The following is a 12,975-nucleotide window of genomic DNA, read 5'->3' on the forward strand; positions in this document are numbered from 1 at the left end:
GGTGGGCATCCAGACCAAGAGGACAAGTAAGTAAAAGCTAGTGAATTACTAAGATCAGCAAAACCATGACTCACATCAGAACAGTGCAACAGAGGAATAAGAAGCATGTTTCCACCTAGAGTTGGTCAGAAAACAGTTTTCATCCTGGTAAAACTCAGATACCTCAGATTGTTTTGCTTTTAAAATTCTTCAGTTGTTAGAAGAATTCCCATCGTAACCTTGGGCAAAGAAGCTGAACGTTCTGATTATGATGAAACATCAGAGCCTGGCTTTGCTTCAACATTTCAGTGATTTGTAATTCATTCAGAACAGGCTGTACTCAAAGGTATTCAATTAAACTGTATTCAAAGGCATTCAATTAAGATTTTGAAGGTTCAAAATTCCTTTTTTGATTTCAGTTATATTTTTGCAACATCTACACTTTTCCTAGTTTCAGTTTTATAGTGGGAATCCCAGCAATGTTATTTGCTGCCATCATGAAACAAGCCATCCTTTTACCATGATGACTTCCACAGCTAAAGAGTATGCAGCATCTACCTAAAACCACAGGTAGTCGATACTTGCATGAAGTAGTATTTTTAAATTAAAGTGGGGAGTAGGGCTTGCTACTTAGCAATTGTGTGTTGTGTATTCATGACGTTACAAGTAACTGCTGTTTTAAACATCAAAATGCACATGAAATATCTACAGAAGAGAAAAAAAACTAATACTAAACACAAAAGGAGATACTGCATTTCATTACTATGATTGTTGCAATAAAGCAAGCTTTTAGGTTAATAATCTACCAGTTCTTAGGAAATAAAAAAAGGCAATATTTCTGTCACACACATCCAATTTCTCTGGCTTAAAATGAACTCCGTTCAAAGAAGTTAACAGTACTGCTAAGGGATTTTACCCTGTTGCAGTGCTGTCTAGTTCTAAAACACTGGCTGGAAATAGGACTTCAAGGCAGCGGAGGGGAGCATAAGCTGAGTTCAGGAGCTTTCTGTGATTCTGCATCCATTGAATCATTAGTACTTCTGAAACTCGAGAAAACTGGGTATTGTATAAAATAGCTGGAGGGAGCAGCTTCAGAACATTAAAATACAGTCCACAGGCAATCTTCTAAAAGAACTCGTCTTTCCATAGTTCTGTCCTCCTTTTTAATATTTTAAGCTAGATGCCTTAAGTGATATATGTATTACTTTCCGTTCAGTATGAAATTTCTATCTTTGATGGGCGCTTTGGTCTTAGGGCCCCAGTGCTGCTGTCTGCTGGGGGCTCCACAAGCACTTCTCAGCCTGCTGGGATTCGGCACACCTCAGCCAAGCCCGCTGGAACAGTAAAGCACAGCTTTCTTTGTATGTATTTCTTTGTTCCTCTGTGTAGGGCTATGAAACAGTTTTCTTAGGAGCTGCAACTCTTTGTTGTTGCACAGGTAGCTCTTCAGAACTGGAAGCATGGTAGACAAATGGAAAACAACAAGTATACTGTTACATTTCATTAATCAGTGAACTGAGGGTTTAACGCTACTTCTGTTACAGTGATATAAACAAGCCGTAAATACACACTGTCTGTAATACTGAAGTAACATGAGATAAACGTCAAAGAAGGGTTGCAGAAGCCTGGAGTTTTGGGGAGGGAAGAGGAGCTGGCAGGTTTTAAAGGTCAATTTTTCTTTTTAATTCTAGAGGTTAGAGGCAAAGTTTCCTGTGGGTTAGAACTTTAAAAATAACGTAAGTGCTGGAAGTATAAAAGATGGCTTGAAACTCTTTTTTATTGCAAGGCTGTTTTTCTGCTTATTTGTCCTGGGATCACAATTTCTTTTTGCTCCTTTTTGCACCACTGATGCCAAACCATAGAAAACAGGAAAACTGGCAGTGTAAAAAAAAAAAAAACCCTCAAAACAAAACTCAACACCTAAATATCTTTAAATGCCTGTCAAGAAGTAGAATGTGCCTAGAATTCATAATTTAAAAAATGCATAAAATAGTACACTAGTCAAGATTGTACAGTTTTCCCCAAATGATCTTTAAATTAAGAATTTAATTTGGCTAAAGAAGAACACAGACTTGAAACAAGCAAATGTTTGCTCATGGAAGATGCACAGAAATCTGCAATATCTAAAGGACCATAACTGTAACAACAGTGAAAAAGTAAAATTACAATTGCCTAGAAAAAGTAAGACAATGAAAACTTACCTCTGTGCACTGATTAAAGAAAAAGCAAGCAAGCTTGCGTGCATGATGTTCAATCGTATTGAAAGTGACATCGTGCTAAAAGGATTCAGCCAAAGAAGTTGCACTGGGGTAAGCTAGGGCAGAATTGGGTCCTATCACATATATTATACATACACTGCTTGTTCCTTCGTTCTGTCCTACTCTGACCTAATGGTTGCCTCCTTTGTCTGTGATGCCGACTTCATCCTTGACCCTATCTTCCTTTTCCTGTGTAGTACTACTTCCATTATTTTTCTAGCAGTTTTATCCTCATTGTAATCTCCCACTAAGAAATCTACTGAAGCTATCAGTAGATCTATTTATTTGCTTTCCTAATATGAGATTTTTATATTTTGACTTTGTTTCTCAACGGTAGAGAGGGTAGTTGCACACGGTAGAAAGCTTGAAATAATAATTGAAGGCAAATTTTAATGTAAAAATGACTTTTTTTATCCTCAGCTATCTGTACAAGCTCTTCACTGATTTCAGGATCTGTTCTAAGTTTATTTCCTTGTTTTCAGCAGTGGATTTTCTCCAGACTTCCTTTTCATCTAAAGTTTGACTTTCCATTCCACCCCTCCTTAGTAAGAAATTTTCATCAGAGCTCTGGTGGCACCAAACACTGCTAAAGTGAGGCTGTGTTACACACACAGAATGTACTGCTTTTCATTGCATATATACAAATACAGACAAAATCAGAGGAGAATAAGTTCCCACTGGCCGGTACCATGCAAAAACACCCTGGGATGAACAAACCACTCATAACACAGAGTATCCTTAACTGTGTCGGAGGAGTATATTTTGGCAAAAGGAAATTGGGTTTTCAAAAGCAGAGGGACTGTTTAGGGCACAAAGCCTGTGGCTACAAGAAGACTGAGCGTAGTAGGGACTGTGATGGAATAACCTCTCAGCCTTTCTTCAGGCATGAAAGGCAGTGTTCATAAGGAAGTGTAGCATTGCAGTTGCCTTATTTATTTGCCTTACACATAAGACAGTCTGCTAAGTTTTGGGCTTCCACAACAGCCTCAAGATTCTTGTAACTAGAATAAACAGGAAGACTTCTCAGCTTTCCCCAGCAACTACAAAATTAAGACCATAATCTTCCAGTGACTTTTCCCTGATTAGCATTATTCTCCATTCTGTCCTTTGTTAGCTTTACTGACATTGTTTAAGAAACTGCCCATAAGCTGCTTGTAAAAAAAAAAAAGCTTTTTTTAAAATCCATTAAAAAAATAGAAAAAAGCTTTTTTTGGTCCTTCCACCTAATCTTATTTCCAAGATCTAATAAAACCTTGTAGGATAATACCCATTTCTGAATGAGTCCTTTTAACTTTGCTAAAAATTCCATTTAACAGAGGCACAATAAAATAGATTATCATTATGACAGAGAGGAACACCTGAAGAATGCCAGAGACACACACAAGTGTCAGTTTATTACCAAATTTGTACAAAAACAGTGACATCTCAACACCTTGCTTGTGTGGAGTATCTGTGCCTAGCCATATAGCTGACAACTCTCATGGACAAAGTATGATCAGCCCCATTTGCCTCACTCATTCCCCTTTCAGGGGTAGTAGTAGGAAGCCCATTTTTTGATAGATGAAGAGAACGTCTCATTTTTATGGTTTAACCTGGCAGGTAGTTACACATCACAAAGCCATGGAATGGCTGAGAGACTAAAAAAAGGAAAAAAGAGGAGAACTCATCAGCTGAGGTAATGGCACTTAAATAATAAAGAAAAACAACCATTAAAAAAAAAACACCCAACAACAAAAAAACAACCAAACAAAAAGCAACAAACTATAACACACAAAATGGAAAAAAAAACCCACAAAAACAAATGAGTAAGTGATGCACAAGGCAATTGCTGGCCTCCAGCCGAGCCATGCCCAGCCAGGTCCCAAGCAGCAGTGGCAGGCACCCCAGCCATGGCTGATGCCATACGTATGGATATCCCTTCAGTTGGCAGATGGCCAGCTGATGTGTTTGTGCCTGGGCAGTGAGCTCACTGACAGGGCAGCATGAGAAGCAGAGAAATCCTTGGCTGGGTATAAACACTGCTCAGCAACAACTAACTCACTGCTGTTAACCACCGTTATTGTCATTTCAAAGCCAAAACACAGCACCATGCCAGCTGCTAGGAAGAAAATTTACTCTATCCCTGCTGAAACCAGAACACTCATGTATTCATTTCAGTTATCTTGACATTAGATATTTTGGAAATGTCTATTGGGCAGCAATATTTCGTTTCCCAGAGGTGTCTGGGCTTTGCTGCCTTCTCAAACAGTGACATTATTTTTGATCCATTTAACTCACCACCTCCACGTTTTGGAGCTATATTAGGAAGCAGTTGCATAACAAGCTCACACGTTTCTGCAGCTATGCCATATGGTCCTGTGGTTTGCTTACCATGGACTGAAGAACAAAAATAAAAATTAAAATATAGCCATCCAAATTCTGCCCGGAAAGCAGAATGTGTGCAAGCCAAATGCTATTTGGAACATGGCCACACCAAATTACAGTACTAAAATATTTCCTCACAGAGGACATGAAGGAAAACCACAAAGTCCAAGAACAGGGTTTTGACTTGAGGAAATGTAGGAGGACTCCTGTACTATATACCATCCCTCAAAAACATAAACAGAAAGCAAGCAATCGGTTACAGGTAAGGCAACATGACAACAGTAAAGTTTCCAGATGAGTTTTCAATGCTTAGAGGATCACGAGAGACATACAGCATTGAGGATTCAAAATTTTTTGTCCCACCTATTCCAGTTACAGCCATCTTTGCTGCTTTGTACTGTCCCTGATGTGCCTGAAGAGCACTTGTCTGCCACTTGATCTGCCAGGGACTTACCACATGAAGAAACAGAAAGAGCTGTTTCTCATGCTTCAGCTCACAAGTGCACATGTACTGTGTGTGACCCTTGTAGTGTAGATACTGTGAGAGTGGCAGAGGATGGCTCTGTGCAGTACTGTACTGAGGTGTGCACCTGGATGCTGCTCACCATGAGGAAGCCTGCCACCCTGAGCAGACAGCAGAAGAGTTCAGCTGCCTGTCAGAAATCCTATGTCTTCCCTCATCTTGCAAGTTTCTCTACTGAATTAATAATGGAGCTTTAAGAATCCAAGAATTTGGACTTACTTGACATCACAGGCTGCCTATCTCAAAATTTTCATATGTCTGGGATGGGAGCAAGCAGGTGGCAGAAGAAACCAAACAGGATTCCCGTATCACTGCACTGCTAGCCACGAGTTGGAGCCTGAAAAAGGACTTCTGCAGCATTCTAACACGAATCTATGTCTGTTGCACAGGACAGAAGCAACAATAAGCTTCTATGTCTTCCTGTGCCAGCCTGGAGAAATTATCACCTTTTCATGTAATTAGTAAAGTCAGTTCTTGCAGCTTTCCATATAATAGCAGTGAAACTGGTTTTCTTTTCATTGCTTGTAGCTGAGAGTAAAAAAAAAAAAAAAAAAAAAAAAAGATACCTGACAATTATCTTGAAAAATAAATGAATCAGTCAAGTTGCTAAAAACTATTCACAAGAGCATTCATCCTTGAAATTTAATATAGAAAAGCTCGGCAGTGCACACTTTAAATAATGCTTTTCCAAGACATGTTATCCTCTCATTTTAATGAAAGCAAAAGAACAATAGGCTGCATATCTAAATTCAATAACTAACACCTCTGCAGCCACAGGTATGCACTGCAGTAGTTCTGGAGACTTAAAGGTATAACTACACCGAATAAGAGCAGATTGCAAGAAATTAACTGCTTTTCTCAGATTTTAGTACTGTTACCTCAAGGGGAAAAAGTAGTGACAGAAGAATGCTCTAAGTGTATCACAATCTGCACTGATACTTGTTCTGATTTACTGTTGTACTGGGAGATCTTACAATCATGTTATTTAGTTGCCTAGACCAGGGCTTGCAGTTCAAGTTCAATTTCTGTATTTGCCTTTTGGCCAAAGGACCTGGGAATGTGAACCATGAGCACATACAACTACAGACAGATCCAGTCTGGAAACACAGGCACCAAGAGCTACCTACAAAGAATGCTTTCATGGAGAGCCTCTTTTGTACATTATCTGCAACAGAGAAGAGAATCACTGGAAAAGTGATATGGCACTGACTGGATTTCTTCCTCAATAAAATTCAGCTATCCTTACATCTTTGTCACAGCATGCAGAAAGCCAGCAGCTCTGGTGCTGGGGGTGGACAGGGCAGGACTCATCCCACCACCACAGCCAGAAGTAGGGCAGGGAGAGTCCTGGGGAGCAGAGGCAGCCCTAGCACCCATTTGGCACCTTCCCAGAGTCAGAGACAGCCCAAGGTTGGGCCAGGATGGCAGCCCCCAAGTGCTTCCCAGCTCAGAGCAAAAGCCCAGGTGGAGTCCTGGGTGGTGAGCTAAGGCTAATCAGGGCCATAAGTGCCTCCTGGACCTTAGCAAGTCTCAGTATCTTTAGGCACTTCAAAATGAACTTTGGAATGAGGAAGAACCCTAACAACGTCCCTGGCTTTCCTCCCTTTGGACAATTAGGGTAAAATTTCCATCAATCTCAGTAGTTCAAATTAGTTATCTGTCCCCTATCAACAGAGAAAAAAGGAGCTGTCTGTGATTTTTTGGATCAGTAGCTTGCCCCTTACACTTCAGTCTAAAAAATGATTTAACTTGCAGAAAAACACTCATGCTGCAGTATTCTGCATTTACACTTTCAGTGGATGAAATGTAACTGAATACTGTATGCACATTTTTCTCAGCTTGTCTGAACTTTTGCTTCCAACCTTACTAGAATACTGCAGCAATCTACAACTTTACCTTCTAGATGATTTACAAGCTGTTTTTTTTCAATTTTCAGACACGCATGATCAAACCCACCAAAATTAGCACTCACTTCAAGATTTTTTTTCCTTTTGTTTTCACAAATAAAGCTTCTTAAGAATTACAGTTTGTGTCTATTTTCAAAGAGAATTTTTTTGTCTTATCAAATGCCTGTATATCTCAAAAGTTGCTATTCTTGGCTGCAAAGCTGTCACAAACATCTGAGGAAAACAGAAGTTTATACATACTACTTCCTGGTTTGGCTCTGCTTATTGTAAATAACACCACGAACAGGCAGCAAATACATAGTGTTAAAGGAATAATGGCATTCTTCTGTCTTAATATTTCTGCTAGCATTCAACATGGAGAAGGTTAAATAATCTCCAGGAACAACAACAACAAAAAAAGTTAACTGTAGTATCTCTAAAAAGAGCAAAACAAAATCTCCAGACATGAAAGCTGCTATGCTACAATTATTCAGTCTTCAAAAATAATGCAGAGAGGACTTATTCAATATTATCAAAACAGACAGCATTAAAATCCATGATTGTACGGGTGTAACAATGGAAACCACAATGACAGCAGGGTAGCAAGGTCCTAGGCTGCAGCAAGCAAGGACTTGCTCAAATGCAACAGCTGTAGGCACAGAAACAAAGGAAAGCTGCTTACCTACAGAAGGCCTCACGAATGCAGGGACCTCCAGCAAAATACCCGTCTCCAATGCTAACCCTTAAATGAAGTCTGGGAAGGGGTGGATCCTGGCTCTATCCCCTTCTGGTCACTCAGATGGATTGTATGCACCTGAGCTCCCCTGGGCTGGTTCTGCCTTCCCACCAGGTGCTCACTCACTGCTTCAGGCCATGACTTAGCATTTCTGCTACAACAGGCTAGCATAAAAGGAGTTTTTTTGAAGAAATTCTTTAAAAGATCACACATAGAATAGTGCAGAATTGAGGTATGATTACGTTTTGCTCTGACTGCCATTAGTACTTCCATAACAACTATATGCAGGTGAGAATTTTCAGAACATCCTTTATCTCACTGACTGTCTCAGCCAATACAGTATGCTTCAGAGTAGCTGCTGCAGCTGATTACTAAGGAACGGTCATTGCTGCTCTTCTTAATGTGCATACGCCTACCTAGCACACAACCCAATCAGTGCCTTCAAGAAGGTTACATATGTTTAAAGTTAAGCACACGGTGAAGTGTTTGGTTGGATGAAGTTCAATGCAGCTCACAAACCCTTATTTCAAATGCAAAATAAATTGTTAACTTCTCAGTCTGGATAACTTTGAGATGTTGAAAGGCTTCCACAAGATGTGCTCTGTTTCCACAGAAACACAAAATTCAGCGCATATCTAATAGACAATGGCAAAATACAATTTTTCCCAGAAAACATCTTCAGCTCTTGACACAAACTTAGGCAGCTTAGATTTATTGGACTACTTCTAATTTGCAGTAGTTTTGCTACAGTCAATTTCAGTTGTACAGTGAAGGAGAATAAAATACTGCTTGGATTAGAGCATACAGTGATAAAATGAAACAAAACCCCAAGGGCTGATAATACTCAGCAGGTATTTCCCTTCTGGTAATTTTTCCTTAAATTTTTATTAGTTTAGGTCATGTCTCTGGCAGTGTTCAAGAGGTGTCTGGATGAGGAGCTACAAGCTCTGTTTGTTGGTTTGGTAGCTTGTGGTAGCAATGGTAATGGTAGACAGTTGGACTAGGTAATCTTGTAGGTCCTTTCCAACCTCGTGATTCTATGATTCTACATACAGACACTCAGGTAGTGCTGTGTAATAGAATTGGACATCTCATGGCTGCATTGTTCTGTGTGTCTTATACTTCAAAACTCCAAGGGGAATTCAGCACTAGTGTTTCAAAAAGTGCCTATTTAAAGTGCAATGTAGATACCTAATTTACACAAATTTCATTTGGTCTTTTTAGCCTGATTTTGCTGCAGAAAGTCCCCCTAGTGCACACTTGAAGAGGCTATCCTCAAGATAGCTTGATATCTTGACTAAGTAAAGCATCAGGGCATCCCTGCTGTACATGAACCTATCAGGAGGCTGCAGACCTGACTGTCCCATAGCCAGGATTCAGTGCCAGGGCTCAGGCCCTTGGCAGCCTAGCCTCATTTACAACTCTGGTGGATTTGAGTTCACCTCTGGAATATTCTGACCGTGATCTGTACCTGAAGGGAAAATTAAATGCTGATGGTTTAAAGACCAGACAGCTTCAGGCTCTGCATTGTAATATCATACATGTAGCTATGCTAGGTCTGCACACCAGCACCTCTGCACTGAAGAGAACATTTTCACCGCATTAGTCTTTCTAAGGCCTATTTTCATTATTCAAAATTATTTCAGTGTGTATGATAACACAAAGGTATTAAATTGCTTTGTTCCTTTCACACGCAGCTCTTGGAACAGAGATGAGGTCTGGGTTTAGTCCATTTCCTAGAAAGTGCCTCTACTGAGAAATAAATGGACAAAGAAAATGTATTTCATCTGTATACCCAATGTTACAATTACAATCATATAATATCTAATTATGTACTCCATAAATCTTCATATTTTGTTATGAAGCTCATAATAACAAAATCTGATAAATAGATTCGCTCCTTGGCCACTACCAATTGAGTAGAAAAAAAGTACTTATTTATGAAGTTTTATTAATAAAATGTGAATAATTCAAACAGCTTCTTCAGTGAAGAAACAGCAGTAGAATATACTCTTATTTGCATATAAATGAAATGATGCTTTAGTGTCAGAGTGAAGAATTAAATAATATGATTTTTTACAGTGCAATCCTGACAGCCTCATAAATATCATGGTCATAAGTTGCAGTTTCCTAAAATCTCATTTTATCTTTTATAACAAAAATATGACCAAAGGGCCAAGTCCTTCTCATTTTACATGTGTGAGTATTGCCAGTAACAACATAATTATGCAGTAAGTGAGGTTACCAGATTCAGCTTTATGTCAGATAGAGGAGCAAAAGCACAGCGCTACTGACATTTCTATTAGGAGAACAGAATCTTTCATTTAACTATTAAAAAAGCACACCTCACGTGCTGGCAAAATAGAGAGAACAACAATGACAACTGTAACTCCACTTTCAAACAGATGTTCCATGTAATGATAACATACAACACAGGGAAAAGAAAAGCACTCAGTTTAATTTGCGTAAGATGCCAGTTTTCCCCTTAGCTGTGTAGGTACCATTTTGGCCAGGCACTGTATTCCTGTTAAGCTGTAAGCAATCACAGAAGTTGCAGCAAATACAAGAGCATTCAAATTACTTTAGATAGATAGTTGCTGCAGAGAAAAGCTTTAACTTTGTCTAAAGGCTGAAAAAGTCTCTGAAGCATCACTCCAGGCTGGCTATATTGCTTTGCTTCTGGCTGTAGTCTCAGTCATTTGCTGAGGCATGGCTGATGAGCTGACCCTGTAACAGAATGCAGTAGCAGAATATAGAAGGATGAGATTTGGGTAGAGAGAGCACAGTTGGACAAAGTGTATTCTTCTAAGTGGCAAAAAAAGGCAAGGGCTGGAGACTCTCCTTGAGAAAGTGCTCTGAGAGATGTTGAGTAATCTGGGACAAAAAGTGGGTGTGGTCATCTCTCCTTTACCTACAATTTGTCTTTCCCACCCCACAGCACAGTGCTGTGCAAGTGGGACAAGACAGTCAAAGATGGAAAAGGCATGCATAGAAAGGAAAGACAGATGTGTGGTGGTAGTAAAAAAAGAATTATTGACTGAGTTCATGGAGAGCTTGTGAATATAGAAATGTATTTATTAAGAGTAGACAAGATAAAGACATCAAGAGCCAAGAAGTCCACCACAGCCCTTACCTGTTTTGTTTTCAAGATTGTGGTCTTTCAGTACTCACTTTCTGAACTTGCTTGATTCCAGCTACCAGGCATTACTCCCTCCTACGTCACTTCTTAGTAGATGTAAAGGGCCCTAACATTCAGTATTTCTTTCTGTGCATGTGTATATACATTGTGGTAAACTGAACCTTCAATCTTTTTGATTGAGTAGTTAAATTAAGATTTTTAGTTCTTCAGTTACATAGCATTTTCTCTGACAGCTCTTTTCTGTACCCATTTCATTGTTTTGGTATCCATCTTGCAGAGTCGTACACATTATGCTTGAATCATCTTCACAATTTGTACATACATGTAAAAATTGCCACTGTTAACACCTGCACTCTGTCTATACAACAAGGTTTGCATGGACCCTTTTTGCTTCAACATCACACGTGGAACCTGTGTTCACTTTACTTGCCAATTGACTTACTGGTCCTCCTCAAACTTTTCCATTGTGTAGGATAACCTGCAATCATTTATTCTTAGGTCTGTGTCTTTTACTGACCTTATTAAAACATACTTTGTTCAGATGGAACCTAGTTTATGAAAGGTCAAGAATTCCTCTGCATCTTTGCCTGGGGTAATTTTTATGTCTATTTTTAACTCTCTAAATAGGCTGTAGAAGCTGCTATATTCTAGTATATTTTCTGACACCACAACATTTCTTGACGTTTTAGATAGTTCTAACTGATCAGAAAATACTGGCATAGACAGTCATTGCCACATCCAAGTGTATTATTCTAAGGCTCCCTAGCATTACAGAATACTCATTTGCATGTGAGAGCAAAGCTGGCAATCTCAGCTTTCATGTAAAATGGTTACAGTATGGAAATGGAAAATGAAAAAAATTTAGTCCCATGGTTTTCAAATCAGTCTCTTCATGTTAGTGCAAGACTCATAAGTCCTGAATGATTGAATTTGACAGTATTCCTAAAGGGCACAATAACATGAAAGAGATTTGTCTCAACCTGGTGCTAAAGAGAGAAAATTCTGCCATAGAATCATGTTGCTTGACAATAAGAGGAATGAAAAGTTAGGAAATACAACATTTAGGCTAATGAAGACTGAATAACGCATTCAACATATTAACATTAAAATAGAATTTTATATATTACATATATGTTGCTAGGGCCGCAAAAACCTATACTTGTAATATGCTAGTAGTATACTGAGTCATTTCTAATTTCTTACTCTAATGTATGATTAAATACTTCAGGCACTAGTGGGATGTAAGGATCTCTTTCCTTTGTCTGTGCTGGAAACATTCATCAGTTTTCTTTTTGCGAACTTTTCATAGAGACTGAAGCACAGTATAAGCACAAAGAGACTTACACTAGCTTAACTGACCTAAGAAGAGGCTAATAGCTGTGTTCTGGCACCAACACAGACTATTTTAGATCTGTCAACAACAACAAAAAATTGATTCACCTGCAGATTCTGGCAGCAGTGGATGCAATCACACAGCAGTGTTTTGATCCTTTCTTGGAGAGCTCCCAGAGGTTGGCTTTGGCAATTGCTTGTCAGCCTTAAGCAATGTTCTTCTTGGGCCTGGCTTGTCATTTGGCTTCTCATCCTACAGATCCAACCTAAAGCCACAAAGAGAAGACAGTTCAGCAGTTTGACTTGTAAAGCATTAGACATGCTGCTTTGTATGTCATATTTGGCTGATGTAATTTCTTCTCTTTCCTTCTGAGAAGTTCTGCCTTAGTACGTTGTTAGAATTGGAAATTAAGAATTGAATGAGTATATGGAGGCATCTCTACCCCAACACCAAAGAAGGAAAGGGATTTCTGCTTTTCCAAGCCAGCATAACAGGAGCATTTTTCATGCTTTAGCAAAGGCACAGAAGCTGTGTTTTTACCTATTTTACATTCATTCTGAATAAAAGCAAAAATAGCTAGAGATACTTAAGCAACTATTAAGGAAATGGAATGGAAACAGTATACATAATCTATTATTCTTCTGTTAATATGTACATGAAGAAAGACATGGATGAATGGGTGAATTTTGGGAAGATGATTCCATGAGAGTCACAGCTGGCTTGACTGAACTTCTCCCACAAGCAGATGAGAAGCGAG

Source organism: Cyrtonyx montezumae, unplaced genomic scaffold (assembly GCF_038088225.1).
Source record: "Cyrtonyx montezumae isolate F1298 unplaced genomic scaffold, pur_monq_1.0 scaffold_1, whole genome shotgun sequence".
In the NCBI taxonomy this organism is placed as follows: domain Eukaryota; kingdom Metazoa; phylum Chordata; class Aves; order Galliformes; family Odontophoridae; genus Cyrtonyx; species Cyrtonyx montezumae.